Here is a 22,495-nt window from a genome sequence, read left to right on the forward strand (position 1 = left end):
AGCCGGAGAAGGGGGAAATATTACAGCTATATCTAGCGACATCCCTTTCCGCGGTCGGTGCAAAGTACTTGTTTGGGAGAAAGATAAGAAACAGTGGCCGATTTACTATGTAAGCCACGTGTTGCTGGATGCGGAGACGAGATATTCGCAGATTGAGAAGTAGGCTCTGGCTCTCATGATGGCCGCCGGGAAGCTAAGGCCATATTTTCAGGCTCATCCAATTGAGGTATTTACAACTTTTCCTCTTAGTAAAGTTCTTAACAAACCTGATTTGTCCGGAAGGATGGTATCCTGGTCGGTTGAGCTAAGTGAGTTCCAAGTGAGCTTTAAGCCCGGGACTGCAATCAAGGCTCGGGCATTAGCCGACTTTGTAGTAGAAACTACCGCACCAGTGGAACCCACCATTGAGGATCCCATTATACCAACCACTTGGGAGGTATATGTCGATGGTTCGAGTAATAAAGATGGAGCAGGCGCTGGAATTCTATTAAAAAGTCCAGCAGGATTTATTATTCGATATGCTTTGAGATTCGCATTTGATGCAAGTAATAACGAAGCGGAGTATGAGGCCTCGATAGCGGGACTTCGGTTGTCAAAGGCATTAGCTATTGCAGATGTTACTATTTATAGTGACTCTCAGCTTATAGTCAACCAAGTCCAGGGGGAGTATGGCATTAAAGAACCACGCTTGCAAAAATATCGGGAGATAGTGCAGGCATTTCAGAACCAATTCCGGAATTTGAAGATATCTCAGATTTCGAGGAATGAAAATTCAGTGGCAGATGAGCTATCCCGACTAGCCAATGCCAAGGAAAAGAATCTAGACCCTTCGGTCTACATTGAAGAGGTAACTTTTCCAAGTTATCATGAGAAAGAAATTTCTTATATTGAAGCGAACGTTGCTTTGGATGGATCCAATAATTGAATATCTAAGAGATGACAAGTTACCTGAGGATCTAGTAGAAGCAAGGTTGATCAAGATTCGATCAGCTAGATTTATCATTCAGAATGGGAGACTATACAAAAGATCTTATGCTGGACCCCTTATGAGATGTATAGGCCCCTTAGGAGCAAACTCAGCTTTGGCTGAGGTTCATGAAGGAATTTGTGGCGCTCACATGGGTGGTAGAGCCCTGGCCCACAAAATTCTAAGACTGGGGTTATATTGGCCTAAGATCCAAGAAGCTGCTATGGACTACGTTCGTCGATGTAGTAACTGTCAAATTCATGCTACAGTATCGAAGCGCCCGGCGGAAATTATGACTTCAATTCTAAATCCCATTCCCTTTGCAATGTGGGGAATTGATATCATGGGCAAATTCACCAAGGCATCGGGCGGACGGGAATATCTGATAGTAGCAATTGATTACTTCACAAAATGGGTAGAAGCCGATTGCATCGGCGACAATTACGAGAAAAAAGTGGAGAAATTTGTGCTTGAATCAATCATATATCGCTTTGGGATTCCAAAGATAATTGTCACTGACCATGGTACTTAGTTCGACTGTCCACAATTTGAGCAATTCTGTGGAACATATATGATCGAGCATCGTATGTCCTCAGTGGCATATCCCCAAAGCAATGGCCAGGTAGAGGTTACTAACCGAACGCTACTGGAAGGAATAAAGAGAAGACTCGAAGCTGACAAAGCTTCTTGGGTCGAAGAACTATATAATGTACTGTGGGCTTATAGAACTACGGTTCGAACACCTACAGGAGAAACTCCATTCAGGTTGGCATATGGATCCGAAGCATTGGCACCTGTGGAGATAATGGCGGGGACGTTACGGGATCGTGAGTTCGAGGAAAAAGAAAATGAACAAGGACTGCTTGATAGTCTTGATTTGTTGGACGAAGTTCGGGCAAAGGCAATAGCACGAACGCAACATTATCAAAGAAGGATAGCGTCTCATTATAATACTCGAGTGAAGAATCGTCGGTACTTAGCCGGAGATTTGGTGTTGAGAAACACCCTAGCTTCCGACCCGCGTCACCAAAGAAAGTTGGACCCTTCCTGGGAAGGACCTTATATGGTTGTGAAACCGGTCGGTTCAGGAGCTTACAAGCTGAAGAACATTGATTCCCAGAAAGAATTGGATCGTTCGTGGAATGCTAGGCATCTCAAAAAGTTTTATCCTTGAAGATGATTTCAATTTTGTTCGCGATGTAATCATTTTCAACTCAATCAATGCAATTTTTGGTTTTCAACAAACTATCTTTTGATTGGGGGGCAGCATACACCACATTCAAGAACACATTCAAGAACAAGATCTAACTATAAGGCATCGGATGAAAATTCGTGTGGGTCCTTCAACACTTCAACACTTATGGAAAATCTTTCGAACTTTCTTAAGTCGGGGCATCGAATGAAAATCCGAGTGAGTTCCTTTTGCAAGGCGTCGGTTTGATACCCGAGTGAGTTCCTTCGAGACTTATTGAATTTTTGAATTATCCTTAAGTATAAGGCATCGGTTTAAAACCCGAGTGAGTTCCTTCTCAGACTTATTGTATTTCTCCGGAAATCCTTAAGTATAAGGCATCGGTTTAAAACCCGAGTGAGTTCCTTCTCAGACTTATTGTATTTCTCCGGAAATCCTTAAGTGTAGGCATTGTTTTAGACAACTAAGACCTAATGCAACGACGATTCAAGTGGCTAGCAAAGTTCAAGATAAAGTAATTTCTTATTTCTTCAGAAGATCCAAAGAGGCCAGTATCAAAACAATTACAAGAGCAGGATACAATCTCTGATCAAAGAAGAAAGTCATTACAGGTGACTGTTAACAAGTTATACAAGATCGACGCGACTTTGCTAGAACAAACATATGAGTCAACCATTGGTGAGGAGTCAAGGAAAAGAAGAGAAGAAATGAGGATTACAAAAATATTTCGACATTCAGAAAATCCTCCGCAATTTCATACTCTTTGCCCAGCTTGTCCAGGAGAAGAATGGTCCTCGACCAAACTCGCATTCGGCACAAGCTTGTCATAATTGACTTCTTCCAGCGGAGAATAAACAGGAGAATCTTCCAGATATTGCATAATATCCGGATCGGAAGGTGGAGGATCAATCTTATCTTTGGTCCAGTCGGGAGGAGGAATACCCGTGTCGGTAAATACTTCAGGATGGCAAACAACCTTTGTAGGGAGTTGTATCAAAATGAGGATCTTTCCTTAATATTGATTCCCATACTTCGTTCTCACCATCCCGATACGCCTACAAGTTATAAGCATTCAGCATATCAACAAAAGGCTTCTTGTGTAAATACTTGAAGACGCAGCTCTGCGAACATCGGTTGGAAGGGATTCGGGCAAAGGAACGACACTTGCCTTTCGGGTAATGTTTCGGATCCTTTAGCTCTTGACTTTCCAACTGTCCGTTCCAGTCGCCGGATCTTCTCCCTGGCATCATCCAAATCTGACCGAAGACGACCAATCATCGAATTCTTTTCTCCTGCCATTTCCCAAGCTAGATTCCGAAGGCGAGCAATCTCAACATCTTTAGCTTCAGAGATTCCCCGAAGCCTAGAAACTTCATTGCTCAACCTATCGAGTCTAGTAACCGCTTCCACTTGGTTGTGGAAGTTACCAAGAAGACTCCCGCAAACAACTTTCGAGTTAGCGAGGAGCAGAAAAGTAATTTTTCAAAATCAGAGGATAATGAAGAAAGACTTACAGCACCAGTGACTTCGTAAAGACTTCATCTGGAAGTTTGGAAAGAAACTGCGCTCTCGAAGTCATTCGAGCAGCAAGACACCATTCCAACGCTCTGTCAAACTCGTTTGACACTAATTCAGGCGAAGGATGAGAAGGACGAACTACACCAAGAGAAAGGTGAGCTTCATCACTTGTCATCCGACGGCGCTTCCTGGTGGCAAAATCCTCCAACTCGAAGGAGAGGAGGAGGATGCCAAACAAGCACCGGAGTTAGAAATAGGAGCAGCACTGCTGGGGCTACACCTTCATCGGACGCCAACATAGTTGCCTCGGATGCCCGAAGAGTCTCCTTCGGGGGTGCACCGATGAGGCTCACCAACGAGCTCACCAGCAAGATTGCCGCCAAGCACCATCGGCAACGGAGTGATCAAGATCTTCCCGGGAAAGACGAGCGATCACTTCGGGCAAAGGAGGCGCAGGGACGGCATAAACGAAGCTGCAGGAATCGACTTGAAGATTCACCGCCAGCGATCGCCTTACGCTTGGAGGATTCACTAGCTGAAACCACCGCACTGGCCCCAATCACCACCGACGGAACGCTATTCTTACGAGATTTTGCTCTGATAAAGTCTGGGTTGATCTTGGGAGCCACTATGCAAAAAAAAAAAAAAAAAAAAAAAAAAAACCAGCCGTATCAGTACAGAAATAAACGACAGCAACAATGGGGAAACCCTAGTTTTCTAAAGCATCTGACAGACCAACAAACTAAACCCCAAGTATAACTACTGTGCAGTTTACTTCGGGGGGAAGAGGGGAAAGAGATGAGAAATCAAAAAACTCACTTGTTCAGAAATGGATAGAGCTGTCGTTGAAGTACGAGGAATACGGAGGCAGGCCGAAGGACGAGAGGTTGCTTTGGCACTTTAGCAAATCTATCTTGCAGAAGTCAGGATAGATGGAGAGTACCCACGAAGGCTTTAAATAGCCTCAGGTATAAGACGACGGTTGAAGGCTAAGGACAACCGACGACCCAGATCGAAACGACGCTTCGAAATCCGCAAAAAGCAAGATCGACTCTCGAAGGAATGCCACATGGAAACATGTGGAAGCGAGCACCTGATGCAGAGAAACCTCCAATCGTCGCACTGCCATTAAAATATTGGATGTATTTCCGATATTCATTGGAAACAGTGAATGGTACACTAAAAGCAGGAAAACGTTTGAACTTCGCAGAAGGGAAACGTGCGGACTTTGCAATAAATGAAGTAGTGGGGAAGATTAATGCATCTTCCCGAAACGCATCTTCACAATATTTCTACAAGATCATTATTCGGCGAGGAATGAAGAGTTAAGTGATAAGTTTTATCATTAATACTTTGATATTCAAGGCAATACTTCGGCAAGAGACGGGGAAATTTTGATATGGACATGAATAAAGAAATGTCTATTCATTAAATTGAGGGTACATCTTTTACAAAGAAACAACTCCCTAAGCCTTTTCTTCATTGTTGCCCGAGGGACCCTGGACGGGATGACTTTTCTCAGGATCCTGAGAAGAGCCTTCCTCAAGAGTGGCATCGGCTGAATCCTCTACAGCAACAACTTGAGACTCGGCTTGTGATTTCTCCTCTGGAAGTGCCGGCTCGTCATCTAGATATGCCTCATATTGAGGGTCAGCTGGAAAAGGATCATCTACTCCCTGAGCCCAGTCTGGGAGATCCATACCAACTTTCCCGAAGACCTCTGGGTGGCATACCTCACGAAAAGGAGCAGTGTCGAAGTCAGGGATCGTTCCAAGGATCTGCTCCCAAACGTCGTTACGCCCCCATGCGGTAAGCTCCGAATGTTGTAGAAACCTAGCAATTCGGAGAAAGGTACGCTGTTTAGGTATTTCCGAATGCACTCCTTCCGAAGGTCTGGCTTTATATGCTCAGGCTTGCTAGGGATTGCCAACTTCAGATGTTCTTCAAGATCCCTACTCTTAATTTCAAGGCTGTCACCAAACAACGTGGCAGCTGCCTTTTGCTTCCTGGCCTCGCGCTCGGCAGCAGAGACACGAATTCTTGAAGCTTCAAGAGTTTCCTTGAGGGAGATCACTTCTTCCTCATGCTTTTTCTGCAGCTCCACAGTAGCTGCAGTCAGCTGGTCTATTTCAGAATTGGCCTTGGCCAATTTCTCTTCAAAAGTTTGTAGCAAGGAGCTGGTGCGACCAACACGGCTCAATGCTTCCATGTGTTGATAAAAGCTCAACACAACATTCCTGGGAAGACGGAAGATATCAGAAGAAGTCATAAGAAATTATGAAAACATAACTAAGCAAGAAGACCGTTACCTTGTAGATTGACTCACAAGGGAGGTGTCATCCAGGGCTTCAAACTCCCGGGCGATCGAAGGAGCAAGACTGAGAGAGCTCCTGTCACGCCCTCCCAGCCGGTACCCTATCTGGCATACCCGAGAGTGTGATCCACAGCCCGAAGATCAGGTATCGAGTGATCAACCTCCCACATAAGCAATAACATAATCATGAACAGCCATAACAAGAGTGCGGAAGATAAATCATAGATTCAATAAAGAAAGAATGAATCGTAAACGAAACGAAATAATAAATATATAATCAGAGTGTCAACAGATAAGTAAAGTGAAGCAAAAATCCCACTTTACATCCAGCGGAAAAGTAGCTCGAAAGAATAAACTAGATAAAAGCTAATCCCAGTAGCAAGTACATTGGGTAACTAAATTATTCTCCACTTTGTAGACGACATCCTTGTAGGTGTAGATCTCATAAATAGCACAAGGACGCTTCCACTCAATGGTCGGACTAAGCATTGTACGGAGCATAACCACCGCGGAATCTTCGGAGTAATTGTGGTAACCGCAATCACCTTCCCGGAGATATGCCTCTTCGCTTGCGCTTCTTCATAGGGACCGTCATAGTACTCGGGACTGCAGGATAGTCTAACAACATTGTACAATAAAGGAATGAGTTTCAAAGAAACTCGGTAAGGCGATTAAAAATCCATAATAACATAAATGGCAGGATTCCGGAACAATCATGAATGCAATATGATATGAGACAAGCAATGAATGAATGAATCTAACTCTATGTATGCTGGTCTCTATTGGAGACATGCTTTAAGTCATAGCACCGACCGAGGAAAGTCTCATTCACTCATCATCAGTTGGTAATGGGTCCGGCATCCTGGGACATACCTTGGCGGGGGTTAAGTCAACACACCTCCACAACCATTTGGTATAAGAATCGCGCATGTCGGGTAATACCTAGCCAAATGCAAGTCTTCTACTTGGTTACATCAAGTCAGATCCAGATACTTCCATCCTCGCCCCGACGATCCTTTCCGGTATCCTTCACACTAGAGTCCCAAGTCCCCGACTACGGACTCACCAACCCATTGATCATCCACAATGGTAAACGGAAGCTCTCACGCCTCTCACGGGTTGGTTACCGGCTTAAGCGCCCGTGAGCCCAAGTCTAACCAATGCAACCCACCAATAAATGGCCCCCACAATGGATTCCGCCCTCACGGGTTGGTTACCGGTCTTGAGCGCCCATGAATCCCCAGCACCACGGGTCGTTCGGTCTCAATACCCCTCCGATTAGGGTCGACATAACAGGACATCCTAGCCAAACACTACTAGACAATCCTAGATATGTCATCCAACAGTTAGGAAGGTGTCCAGAGGGCATCTCCGGAAACATCCCATAATATTCCCGTAGTAGTCCAAGGACAGAAATGTCAAAAGGACACCTCTCCTTCCCAAACCATACGTAAGCATACACATGCATCAATTCATATCATCACATATATGGTAACTCCATATATGGAAAGAAATCAATATTTACAAACATTTGTATAACATTGGTAAGTAAATCATACATGAATCAATTCAATATGAATAAGTAATGCTACGTAATCAAAGTTATGCAACAATAGTATATCATTGTAAGAATCTAATTTAGGAAACATATTAATGATATTCAAATATAGAAACTAGATTCATGCTATCTATGTAATTAAGGAAATAACCATCCTTACCTTATAACTCGCAAAGAATCCTAAGAAATCAAGTAGGATCTTGGCAAACTTGAGAAGAAGGTCCTAAACAAGTATATACCACATATTAGGAAAGATCCCTAACAGAAAATATAGCAAAGCATCCAAACAGACCAACGGAGTTGCGACTCATTGGTCGAGTGGATTGGTCGAGTGGTCCAGCGACCAATCGACGACCAATGCAAGACGAGCTCAGAAAATCAGAGTTTTGAGATATGAAATCCGAATTTGATGGTTCAAGAGGATACTAATCAAGGGTAGACTACATCAGTAGTATTCTAGCATATAGGGGACCTCAAAACACTAATCAAATCAAGGTATCAAGACCCAAATTAGGAAACAAAAAGTTACCATAAATAAATCAAACATGGATCTTGATGAAGTTTGAAATAGAAAACAAGGACAAGAACAATAGGAAGATGGATCATTGCTTTGGTAATGAAAACATGAAAACATGCATAGGTCTTCATGGTATAAGGCTTAGAAGCATAAATCTAAATAAGGAAATAAAACCTACCATATATGTACTATCATGCATCATGAAGAACACATAGTAAGGTAGAAGAGAACAACTAGAATTCTATGGATTATGGATCATAGAAAGAAAACACAACCATTAACCACTAACATGATCAATGAAAGAAGATCCAAAGAGATCAGAATTCAGATTAGGAAATTAACAGAGATTAAATCATGGTTTGATCATGAATCCTTCAAAAGTTTGCAATGATCATGGTTAAGATCATTGTTCTAGCCTTTAATCCTTAGGATGATCATGAGAACATGTTCAGAGATGTTTGCAACAGAGGATGCAGCATCTCTCACTGTCTCAACTCAAAAAGGAAAGAAAAACAAAGATGTAGGAGAAGAAGAGAGAGTAGACATACCTTTTGATGCAAAAAGAAGAGTTGACGAAGATCCGCCAAGAAAACTCCAAGGATGCAAGAGAGATGACTTGCAGAGGTCTTTGTCGTCCAGAGGGTTTGGAGGCAGCAAATACGAAGTGGACTCGAGGTTAGGCTAAATAGAGCAAGAATCAACCTAATTGCCAAAGACACACCCATTGGTCGAGTGGATTGGGACGGCCCGACGACCAATCAACGACCAATGCAGAAAGAAGCCAAAACAGGGAATTGAAGGCCCGGATCAAATCCAAACCTAAAGGGGTTTTGCACACAAGTCAAGTGACTTACCTAGTAGGTAGAAATGCCTTCAAACCAAGATAGAGATCACCCAAGTCCATCAACTAATTAGATCTTCATCGATTCGTTTCCATAAATAGCACCTCATCATCAACCTTCATGGATTCAAAGGACACCAAGCCTCTCATCGGGATGGCCCAAAGCTGACTTCTTACTTTACTTCGGGTCATCGGACCTACAAATAACAAGGTTTCGGGTCAAGGTTAGGGCTGGGTTTCCCGCCCCCCTGCAGGCTTTCTCGGGATCCCAAGTGACCCTGTCGGTCATCTTCGGGGTCCACCGGGGAGGAAGACTTCATCACCATCTGTCGAAGCTTTGGATTTTTTGTTGGAGGGAGCATCAATTGTGTCATGCCTCCTCTTGGTTCGGACAGAGGAGGAAACGGTGGCCCTCTCCACCATTGGTTTCTTCCCTTTACCCGAAGCATCAGCTACAGGCCTGATATTCCTGATACCCCTGTAAGAAGGGTCGGGAGAGGGAAGAGAAGCCTCTTGATCTGCAGTCAAGACCCCGGGCGATCGTTGCTCGGCTGTCACAACGGCCCTAGCGGCCTTCACCCGCAGGCTTTCGGGGTTCGTTTCGGGAGGCACTGCAAAGAAGAAGGACAAGAATCGGAATTCAAGACATATCACTTCAGTCAAATCAAAGGATGATGGTTAGAAGCTCACAATGAGCCAAGCCCCAGTACTGAAGGATGGAGTTATACTCCATTTCATATCCATGTATCTCTTGATACCACAGAATGGATTTGATCTTCCTGATGGCCGCCTCGTCTTCTTTGGATAAGGGAAGGCCCCGGTTACTTTCGAACGAAGAAGTAAACCTCCTCCAGGTGGTCGGGAAGTTAAGATCTGATGGAGGTGCTCGACAGAAAAAGTATCGTTCGCGCCATCTTTTGTGGTTAGAAGGGCAAGTTCCTTTGGCAAGGATGCTGCCCCTCCAATCAAGTTCAGCCCTATTGCGTTTGGAAAGAAAGACCCATCCGGGAGGATGGGAGATAGAAAGAACGTGAAAATGTACAAAAAGAGAAAGAGATGGCGTGATGCCAAGCTCAAAACATAAACCCAAGAAGCCAACGATGAGACGCCAGCTATTGGGAAGGAGCATTCCGGGACAAATGTTCCAGTGATTCAAAACTGCAGAAAATAAAGGATTAAAAAAGGGAAAGCGAACCCCGCTTTCCAATGTATCTATGTACAGAGAAAATTCACCCGAAAGGGATGAATCAACCCTCTCATCAGGGTGGGGAGCCCTAACCTGATATGAGGAAGGAAGGTCAAAATCTTGGACAGCGGAAAGAAGGGTTTCTCCATTATAAATGGAAGGAACAGAGCCAGGCCCACCATTGGACCCAGAGGCTTGAGGTTGCCTAGAGGAATCAACGATCTTGGAAGATCCAGACTCGACAAGGACAGGAGAAGTTTCGGTTTTTCTTTCAAAACCTTTTTGAGAAACTTCAGCGAACTCCTGCCAGAGGACGGTTAGGGTTTTGTTATCACTATCCGACTGTTCGGGAGCAGGAGGAGCAAAAGCATCACTGCTATCACCAACATGGGGTACTAAAGAAGCCCTATCGTCCGCCATTACTCGTTTCGATAAACTACAAAAAGAAAAGACCGGAGGAAACTTACTGATTCAGGTGAGATGGAAGCTTGAGAGCAGGAAGGCACGAAGCAGACGACAAAGGTTCAAATTCCAGACAGGAAGAATGAAACCTACGAAGACAACGAACCGCTTTTAAAACTCCCGCACGAGTGTTCGGGAATCTGAACGATCGAGATTGATTCAAAATCGACGATCAAGATTCAAAGACGTTTCGAAAGTTTGAACTCACGAATCCGAAATAGGCGTTCGGAAACCGTCGCTTGGATGACGTGAGCTACGACAGATCAACTGCAACAAAGACATGTGGCCTTACACTCACAACGCTCGAGGAAAAGTGACCACCGCATTAAATGTAATATGACATTTAATGAAGCACGCAGCGATCATCACCTGACGACGAACCCAGTTAAAAACCAAGCCCTCGGGATCGACCGAACGCTTGGTCTGGGGGGCTCGTGATATGGAGAGTTTATGATCAGACCGGGTTCATACCTGGTCCGACCCTCGACCCCGGTTGAGATGGAGAAAACCGAATCGCTCCCGAGCGAACCGGATCCAGAAGATGGCTTGCTGAAGAAGAAAGATTATTCAGCTGCAAGCGTGCCCTAATCTTACTTATGGATTAGGGTAATCACCCTGATGACAGCAGACTCAAACTGACGGCTGCGGATAATCATCATCAAAGGGATAACTATCGCATAACCTAACGGTTATCTCAGGAGTCCTCTACTAGCCCAAACTAGTAGAAGTCTATCGCTCAACGGATCTTATTGATAAAGATCTAACGACTACCCGAAGAAGGCTCGAGTGCATCCAACGAAGGAGATTCGAAGGTACACTCTATATAAACCTCACTACTATACAAGGTGAGGGACGGATCAATTGATCAAGGAGAATACTATCTGAGACTCAAGTTTAGATACATACTGATAGACCTAAACTATCAGCGTCCTGCTATCTAGATCACCTTTCCCGTTTCTTCATTCACTAGCTCTGTGCTTCTAGCAGAGCCGTTTGTGATTAAGTTCATCAACTGACTTAGCCTTCGGAGGTGGACTCCCGACCCCAGCGGTCGGGCCACATCTGACGCTTTCGTTTTGCAGGACATCACGTGGAGATCCAAGGGCTGAGCAGATTTTGGACGCATCAAGTGGTTACTTTTTTCAAAGCAATTTCCACTTCTTCCAACCATTAGATTAGGATCAAAATTCTCCACATCCTCTTTTTCTCCTAGTTGGTCCTGCATCTGAAGTTCCTTTTCAGTGGCAACTTCTTTAGTCAAATTTGTTATCATATTACTTGCCTTCTGTAACTCCATTGGTAAAGAGTAGTTGATCACATGTTGGCCACTTGACGGAGGCCTTGAACTTTTTGAAGTCTCTTCATTCTCCTGTCTAGTCTTCAACACCTCTTTGATTATGATTTCGAGGAGCCATCACGTTTCTACCCTCTCTTTGATGTGTGAGACGTTGCCATGTGGCCGAAACATGAGTCGTGTTAGTTTCCATGTTGGATACTACTTCCTGATCTTCTTGGGAAACCATTGCTAGTGCTACAAATCTAGAGCCTGATCCCACTCCATTAACTTTATTTCCATCTTCCGTACGACTCTGGCCTCCTCTTTTCAGTCCGCCATTTTTCTCTCCGGCATTATCAGAAGGGTTCCGGCGATTGTCTTTTCTGAATTTTGTTTTCTGCACATGTAACCACGGACCATATGTATCTGCTGGTGCCCTCTTTGCCTCAGAATTTTTAATGGTTTTAATTGCCTTTTGTGCAACCTCTTCAAGATCAATCGCTAGTACATCTTCCTCACCGCCATAGAAAATAGAGCATTGTTCTTTATGATGGCCATATCTTCCACAATCATAGCACAACAAATTTGTTGACTCGTAAAGAATTTGGTGAACACGGCCTTTGCGTCTAAACTTGGACAGCAAGCACACGATATCGTGTAGATAACGGGTCGATCTCAAGGAGATATGCCACTTAGAATTCAACTTCTTAATAGTAATGCGAGAGTGGAATGATTCAATTTTTGTTAACTAATTAACTAAATTAAACGATCCTAATCCATACATCTAATGCAATCAAATTGAAACGAAAAATAAACTAAACACAATCAATGCATAAATAAAAGACAGGAAAAAATGCGAACAATAAAAATAAAAGGAAAAGGGAAGTGATCTTAGTGTCAGCTCTGGATCGAGGGAAGGGGAGTATAATAATAATGACTTTGACCGTGGACCCTTTGGCGTAGCTTACAGTTCACCGATCGGGGGAACGGATATTAAAGAAAAAAAACAGTGCAGAAAGTAAATAACAAAGCAATAAACAAATCAATAAAAGGAAAAGGAAGCCTTAACCAAAGAGAGGCACGACTGTAGGCATCTCTGATCAAGGATCCAGGGGAAGGGAGAACAATTAATGAATGCTGAAAGTAAATCCTAAATTAAGAATATGGAGGGGTAGATAGAAGCGGGAATGGAGGGAGGAGAGAAGATTAATAAAGAAGGTTACTTACTTGCGAATTGAACAAACGATACGAATCTCAACCAACTAACAACCAGATCTAGATCTAGAATGATCTAAATCTGCAATTGCTAGACTCAGATAAAATGAATCTAAAAACTTGAAACTTGAACTTGAAAATTGAACTTGAATTGCATTACATACAAAAAATTGAACCTAAACATTCAATCTAGAAATTTAAATCTCACAAATGCAAGCAAAGAAAACTAGAGAAAGCCTAAATAAACTGAAGAGAGAAGAAAGAGTGCTTATACTACGCTTCTAAAACCCGTTCTCCTTTGATGGAGTATGCTCTCCTTTTATAGAGTTTACATGGGATATGAATCTTGACAGAATTTGAATCAAACTCAGGGTTCCTATCTAACCCAGCCAATTAGGGTTTACTAATCGAACCAACTTAGAGAGATCAGATGCACAATTCCACTGTTGTATTTGAGGTTTAAGAAGTCGTGAAGCTCTCCTCCAAAAATCAGCACAATCGGACACTGGATGACCGTTCGATGAAGGGATCGATCGAAACTGGACAGAGACATTTAAAAACGGGATTTTTGCCTCTTCCTTCTCTAAATATAATTACTTTTCCTCTTTTCCTTTTTTCTTTAATCAAATCACAAATACGAAATAAGATATTGAGGTATGCAAGGACTCTTTTCTCCATTTGGACTCTCTCAATAATATCTATGTAGATTTGATTGATAATTTAAAATCTCAGCCGTAGATCAAATTTGCCTTCTTTATCTCTTAAATATTTCGGAGTTGGCCCATAATCACATCTCTAGCCCATCATGCTCTAAGTTAGGCCCATTTTTGCATTTGAGAATTTGAACGGACCTCTTGACATGTAAAATCACATGTTTAATACCCAAAACTCCAAATATTTGCTCAAGTCCTGAAAATTCATAAAATCTGCAAAAACAACATAAAACCCAAGGTAGCTCAACTCAAAGTGTGTAAAATGCATGCTTTATGCCCTAAGATTTCACACATAAATGTGCTCATCATGTCTAAACTTGGACAGCAAGGGTTTGGATAAATCAATCTCGACACAGACCCGCGCATACTTACCGCGGACATCTTGGGCTTTTGTTGAGTCAATTTTAATGACCTTTCCTACCCGGTTACCCAGTTTGATAAAAAATCGAGTATCAAAATACTCTATGGATACGCTAAGGAAACACACCCATACCGCCTATGAAATCCAACCCTTTCCTAACCCTGACCCTACCCGGATCCCTTGTTGTTTATAGGCTTGAAGACCCGGAGTAGTGGAAGAAGAGACTTGTGGGCCCTCATAGTTGAAGATTCAGTGTATGATTCAGAGCCAATGGATATTGACAGTGATGCCCGTTACTGGGATGCGTTGTCAGTGTTCAGTGAAAAACTGCACCTAGAAAGGGGGAAGCTTAGTTGAAGTGCATGATGCATTTCTAATCTCGTTCCGAAGGTATTTCTATAATCTAGACTTGTTGATTTACTTGTAGGAGAAAACCCAACTCAATTTAGATCTGTCTGGCCTTCCAATTCCCTATCTGAAGTTTCTGTTTAGGCTTGGTCGATTGACCAGTCGACCAGCCAGTCAACCAACAGATTAATAAATACGAAAATCACAAAATTCTTTATTATTTTAAGCCTACTTATTGGGACCTCGTGAATAGAACCCTATTTTAATCATTGGGACTCCAGAGAACGAGGAGTGACCTTCCCAAAGCCCTTCCTTGAAGTTGGTGAAGATTCTTGGTCTCAATCATTGCATTCCATCTCCATTGCTTACTCAAGGTATGATTTCTCTCTCTCATCCTTTATTCTACTCATTCCTCTACTCCTTCTTGCTATTGAGACCATGGGTAAAGTGTTGCAACCTTGCAAACACTTGGTTATGTGTTTCCCCTTTCATTTCCATTGTTTTCCTCTCATTCTTGCTATGCTATGATTCCATTACAATGACTAGCATTGCATTTCCTTGATTCCCTTCATTTCAACTTATTCTTTGATCTAAGCTGATCTGTAGATGTATGCTAGGTCTGATTTACTATTGGTTTATGATTCTAATCTAGTTCTTATCACTTCCTTATCTAATTCCCCATCATTCCTTGCCATTGCAACAATTTCCAATTCAATTCTTGATGTTTAGCATATAGAGCATAGGGTTTTAATTTGGGTATTCCTAATTGGACCATTGGATCATGATAATACTTATTGTATAGTGTCCTTATACTGTTACCATCATTCCCTCCAAGTTTCGGATTGATTCGAGCTCCGGAAGATCGGTTTCGGACCAAATTCACTATTCAGCCCATTACTGTTTATCTTGGTCGACTGAGTCATTCAACCAGCCAGTCGACCAGATGAGGACAGCAACTCTATACTTGCTCGTTTTGCTCCGTTTGATCTCCGATTTGATTGTTTTCTTCTCTAATGTTGCATGTATGTTGTCTAGGGTTCAAGCACTAAGTTGGGGACTATTCTAAGTGGTACTTGCTATTACTTTCGATTCGATTAAGGTAAGGACAGTTATACCCATATGACATAGACTATGTGATTAATACACTGATGTTGACAACTTAGTAGGCTCAGCTTATTAGTTGTATTTAGACATCATATGACTATTGTAGTTACCTTGTAATAGTAGCAACATGTTTATTTACTCTTGCGTATCATGTCTATTTAATTCTTGTTATTTACTTATACACTTGATCATGCGATGTTATGATATGTCTTTCAATATAGTGATGTATTATGTATGTGTGATATGATGAATTGAGCATGTGATTGCTTAAGTATGATTTGGGATTGAGGAATGTCCTATTGATGTTTCTGTCCTTGGAAATCGGAGGGAATAGTATGGGATGTTCTCCGAAGGTGTCCATCGACGCTTTCCCGAATTATTGGATGACATACATAGGACTTGTCTAGATGTTTGGCTAGGATGTCCCTGTCATATCAGACCCGAATCAGAAGGGTATTGAGACCGAACGACCCGTGGTAGTGGTATGTTTTGATGGGTGCTCAAGACCGGTAACCAACCTATGAGAGGACATAAATCATATTACAAATACCTGAAAGGGGCCATTATTGGTAGGGTTGCAAATAGCTAGACTTGGGCTCACGAGAGCTCGAGACCAGTGAGTCATATCCGTGAGAGGACGTGAGAGCTTCCCGTCTACTATTTTTGGATGACCAATGGGGTTGATGAGTCCGGTGAGTAATATCCGTGACTCTAGTGTGAAGGATACTAGAAAGGATCGCCTAGGGCGAGGAATGGACGTATCTGGATCTGACATGATATGACTGAGTAGATGACTTGCATTGGGCTAGGCTTTACCATGACATGCACCAATACTTATACCAATGGTGATGTGAGAGAGTGGTGACCTAAACCCCAGCCATGGATTGTCCTGAGGGATGCAAGACCCAAGTCCCCCCGGAGAACCCAAGATACCGAGATGGTTGAGGGAAGAGTGATTTGAGACCTACCCAAGGAAGTATGGTGCTATGACTTAAAGCATGTCTACCCTAGAGACTAGCATATGTAGAGTTAGAATCATATTTGCATCATTTGTCTCATATCATTTTGCATCATGTTATGACTTGTATCATATCATTTATGATTATGGATTAACTGCCTTGCTGAGTTCTTTTGAACCCATTCCTTTTTTGCATTTGTTTTGTTAGACTATTCCACAAGTTTTGAAGAGACTGATGGCACGTCCTTTGAGGCGCCCTACAATGAGTCATACTACCCTCAGGGTAGTGGTTATTACGAAGATCTCGGTGAGGGTACCGAAGAGGATTATGCTTCACATCAGGATTAGCCTAACATTGGTGTGGGAGCAGCTGTGCTGGACTTTTGATATTTTTAGTTATGAGGACATACTATATGTGACTGAAGAAATATTTGTTTAAATGTTATTTTTTTGGATTCTTCTTAAGACCGGATTTGTAATTTAACTTTCTTGATATACTCTTTAGAAGTTGGTTTTGTAACCTTAACTTGAATGATCTACTTTCCGGTGCCATTGAGGAAGTGACTTCTGATCACTCTCTCTCTCTCTCTTTTTGATTTATCTTTATACACTTGGTATCATCTTTATTCCGCACTCTGATTATCTGTTTTATCTTATTCATGATTCTTTTATTATATGTTTTTACCTTGATTATTGTTGTTCATGATTGTGTTATCGCGTATGTGGGAGGCATGGTTGCTTGATACTTGATCCTTGGGGCTGTGGATCACATACTCGGGTGATATGGGAGAAATCATAATTGAACCAGGTCCGCCTGTGGTTCGATCCTTGACCCCGGTCAGGAAGAAAGGAACCGACTCGCATCCGAGCAGGCCAGGTTTAAGAGCTAACTTGCTGAGGAAGCAAACTAACTCAGTCAACAAGCACGCCTGAATCTGTTATAATCGGAGCCAATGGATCGTCAAGCAGATGGTTAAACGACATTTATGGGAGCAAACGATCGTGCTTACTTGGGTAACTACCACGCTATGATTGTGCAGTTATCCATTATCCTACCGCAAACGGATCTATTAGTAACAGATCTAATCGTTAAGATTAGACGGCCACCCGAAGAAGGTTTGAGTAAATCCAATGAAGGAGATTCGAGGGTAAACCCTATATAAACACAACCTACTTTCAAGAGAGGTATCTGAATCGTATTCTCAATATTTGTATTCATACTTTTGCTCTGTGCTCAAAAGAGCCTTTTGTTATCAATTCATCAGCTGACTTAGCCTTCGGAGGTGGACTCCCGACCCCAGTGGTTGGGCCACATCTGACGATTGTTTTTGTAGGTCATCCATCGAAGATCTAAGGGCTGAGCAGATTTTAGACACATCATTTGGCGCCGTCTGTGGGAATCACTTCAAAAAGCCATGGTTACCAGATCATCGGCAGCAGCGGCGGCTCAGCGTGAAGCTGACGCACAACTTCCTAAAGGGAACAATCTAGAGGATATCCCTGAAGGAAGTCGACCCCATGAAGTTCGAGAAGATGGTGGTCATGGGGGCAATGATCAATTGCATCCTCCTAATCCACTCCAACAGTAGTTGGATCAACTAAAGCTCCAACTTCTGGAGATGAACCAAACGCTTCGTACATTGGCTAGGCAAGTGGTGGCGCCGCAGGCTCCTGATCAATGCGATGCGGCTAGGCGTATAAGAGAAAGGGAGGAAATAATTACCTCTCTTCCACCAAGACGTTCCCCACAAAGGGAAGGAAGGCTTTAAGAGGACCAAAATGTTGGTCAGAATTTTCGGGAAGACGCCCGGAGACAGGACAGAGAGCCAAGAAGAACGGGAGAACTCCTTAGAAGAGACGAGCGATTTGAAAGACCGCAAGGAAGCACAAGTCATTCAACGACAAGGTTGGGTGCCGGAGTGCGAACTCATTCACCAACTCCTACGCATGCGGTTCGGGACAATGCTCGCATCGTTGTTGATCGTCGATGCATATTAGCCAAGAGTTGGCCAATATTAATCAGAGACTCGGACAACTGTCTAGAGGAAGAATAACCGATGACATTTATTCGGTCATCAGAAAGACCCCATTCACCAAGGCAATAGCCGGATATCAATTTCCTCATAATTTCTGGTTACCAACCTTTTCTTCGTTCGATGGTTCGAGATCCTATCGCTCACATCAGCTATTATCAACAAACTATGGTTGTTGCTGGTAATTCAGATGAAATCCTTTGCAGGGTATTTGGTTCATCTTTGACCGGAGTTGCATAGAAGTGGTTCTCGAATCTTCCCTCGGGAATGATCGCCGACTTTGAGGAGCTGGCGTGAAAATTCATCGGTAGATTCCAAAGTGGAATATAGATCAAGAAGACCGAGGAGACCTTGTTCACCATCAGACAAGGGAAAAGTGAATCGATTTGGGAATACCTGAAAGATTCAACAGGGTCACAATGGAGATTGAGAATCTAGATGAATAGGTAGCTAAAACTGCTTTGTTTACTGGACTCACCAATCGAAAACTCTTGGAGTTATTACTTCAGGACATGCCTACCACCTATGCTGAACTGGTGCAAAGGTGTCAGAAGCAGGCGGAGGTAACAGAGATCTTGGATGCACGTCAGGGAGACACTAAGGCCCCTGCAAACGAATAGAAAGCTCCCGAGAAAAGGCAAAAGCCGAAGCAAAATGTTGGGGACCAAGTTGGAAGGCCTCGTTCGGCGTGGCAACAGAAGTCTCCCGATCAAAGAGAGTATACACCATTGAATACTCCTCGGGCAGTCATCTTGAATGTTATCAAGAGGCAAAATATCCTGAAGTGGCCATCGAAGCTTCCAACAAAGCTTGGGGAGCAAAACAAGGAGAAGTATTGCCGTTTCCATAAGGACTACGGTCACTATACTAATGATTGCAGGCATTTGAAGGCCGATATTAAGAGATTAATATCGCAAGGTCACCTATCCTGCTTTGTCAATGGGAGACAGATAGAACCACGTGGAACCGGTAACAAAAGGGAGTGTTCGATAAGTCGGGAACGGCCAATCGAGGCTCCTTAATCTAAGAAGGGAAAAGAGGTGATCGATGCCTCTCGATCACCCATACTAACAATATTTGGAGGACCCGAACCAGAGTCGCTCCGAAAACTGAAAGCCAAATCATAGTTCATTGGAACTGGAGAAACCCAGAAGCGGAAGAGACCGAATGGTGAGGGTTCGATCAACTTCGGTGAAGAAGATGAACGAGATGTATGTATACCTCACGATGATGCCATAGTTATCAAAGTAGAAATTGCACGCCGAGAGGTACACAGAGTGTTGATTGACACAGGGTCTGCCTCAGACCTTTTATCTTATGAGGCTTATCAAAAGCTGAAAGTCGAAGAGGATCTAACGGAGCCATCATCTACGCATATTTACGGCTTTGCTGGATCATCAGCTATAGCCGAAGGATCGGTACAACTGGATTTATCAGTTGGAAGTTTCCCAAAAGAAGCTACTATTCGAGTGAACTTCTTGGTGGTTCAGGAACTTCCAGCTTACAATGTCATCCTCGACAGGCCATCCCTTTCAAAGTTAGGTGCCGTAGTTTAGACAAAGCATCTGAAGATAAAATTCACAACTAATATGGGGATCGTTCAGGTTTCCTTTGACCAAAGAGTCTCCCGACTGTGCTAAGTGGCATATCTGAAAGACAAAGAGGGCCCAAGAAAGGCCATAGCATTGCCAATAGAGACACGGGACGATCGGGACGAAATAGAAATGCAAAGGCCCGAGCTAGTGGAGAAATTGGAGCGAATCTAGCTGTATCCTGATAATGAAAAAAGAACTACTCATATCGAATATGAGCAGTTGGAGGAATTCAAGACGAAACTAAAGTTTTTCCTTCAGGAAAACAGTGATGTGTTCGCATGGTCTGTGGAGGATATGGCGGGAATAGATCGGCAGGTGGTGGAGCACAAACTTTGGATAGATCCAAAGGTAAAACCAGTTATTCAGAAGAGGAGAAACTTCTCTATAGAAAAGCACGAAGCCATCAGGGGCGAAGTTGAAAAGTTGAAGAGCTCTGGGTTCATTGAACCAATCGAATGCCTAGTCTGGTTGGCCAACATGGTGATGGTAAAAAGGCAAATGAAAAATGGAGAATGTGTACGGACTACACAGATCTCAACAAGGCTTGCCCGAAAGATTGTTATCCATTACCCTGAATAGATCTTTTAATAGATGCCACTGCTCGATATGAAACGTTAAGTTTTATGGATGCATATTCGGGGTACAATCAGATCCTCATGAATCAAGAGGATGAAAAGTTTAATGCTTTCATGACTGATCATGAAAGTTTATATTACAAAGTCATGCCATTCGGCCTGGAGAACGCAAGGGCAACCTATCAGAGGGCAATAAACAAAATATTCAAGGATCTGATCGGGATAAATATGGAAGCATACGTTGACGATATGCTAGTAAAAAGCACTGCAAGATCAAGGCATATTGAAGACTTGACAGAAGTATTTTTGGTACTCCGGAAATACCAAATGAAGCTGAACCCAGAAAAGTGTGCCTTCGGGGTTTCATCAGGGAAATTCTTAGGTTTCATGGTGTCTCAAAGAGGTATGAGGCCAATCCAGCCAAAATACAGGCTTTGATGAACATGGAATCTCCCAAAACCGTTCGGGATGTGCAATGCCTAACGGGAAGAGTAGCTGCGTTAAACCGGTTCATTTCACAATCGAGAGAAAAATGCCTTCCCTTCTTCAAGGCACTCAAGGATTTGAGGGGCAGTAAGGAGGCGAAGTGGTCAGAAGAATGTCAAAAGGTGTTCGAAGATCTGAAGGAAACACTGGGTAAACCACCGCTTTTGTCTCGACAGGAGAAAGGAGAAATTTTGCAAGTTTACATGGCAACATCACACTCGGCAGTGAGTGCGGTACTTGTTTGGGAGAAAGACAAGAAACAGTGGCCAATTTATTATGTCAGCCACGTACTCCTCGACGCAGAAACACGATATTCCTAGATAGAGAAGCAGGCTTTGGCTCTTATGATAGCGGCTAGGAAATTGAGGCCATACTTTCAAGCACATCCGATAGAGGTATTGACTACTTTCCCCCTTAATAAAGTTCTTCGTAAGCCTGATTTGTTTGGAAGAATGGTAGCATGGGAAGTTGAGCTTGGTGAATTCCAAGTAAGTTTTAAACCTCGGACGGCAATAAAGGCTCAACAAGCATTGGCCAATTTCATGGTAGAAACCACTGCACCGACCGAAGAAGTAGCCGAACCCAATATTCCAACCATGTGGGAGGTATATGTGGACGGTTCGAGCAACAAACAAGGAGCCGGGTTGGGATTCTTTTGAAAAGCCCGGCAGGTTTCATCATTCAATACACTTTGAGCTTCGCATTCGAAGCAAGCAATAACAAGGCAGAGTATGAGGACTTGATAGCTGGACTTCGATTGTCAAAGCACTGGCAATAGCGGAAGTCACTATCTTTAGTGACTTGTAGCTTATTGTCAATCAAGTAGAAGGGGAGTATGGCATCAAAGAACCCCGATTACAAAAATATCAAGAAATCGTACAAGCAATGCAGAAGGAATTTAAGAATCTGAGAGTCTTTCATATTCCAAGAAAAGAAAATGCAATGGCAGGTGAACTTTCAAGACTGGCTAATGCCAAAGAAAAGACTCTAGACCCTTAGCATTCCCAAGCAGTCTGGAGGAGGAGATATCCTATATTGAAGCGAACGATGCCTGGATGGACCCGATCGTGGAATATCTCAGAGATGATAAGCTACTTGAAGATTCAAAAGAAGCAAGGTTAATTAAGGTACGGGCATCACGATTTATAATGCAAAATGGAAGGTTATACCGAAGGTCCTATGCTGGACCCCTCTTGAGATGTTTGGGACTCGAAGGATCGGAAATAGCTCTGGCAGAAGTGCATGAAGGGATTTGTGGGGCGCATATGGGCAGTCG

Source organism: Hakea prostrata, chromosome 9 (assembly GCF_041222555.1).
Source record: "Hakea prostrata isolate BN-2017 chromosome 9, UWA_Hpros_2, whole genome shotgun sequence".
NCBI classification, from domain to species: Eukaryota; Viridiplantae; Streptophyta; class Magnoliopsida; order Proteales; family Proteaceae; genus Hakea; species Hakea prostrata.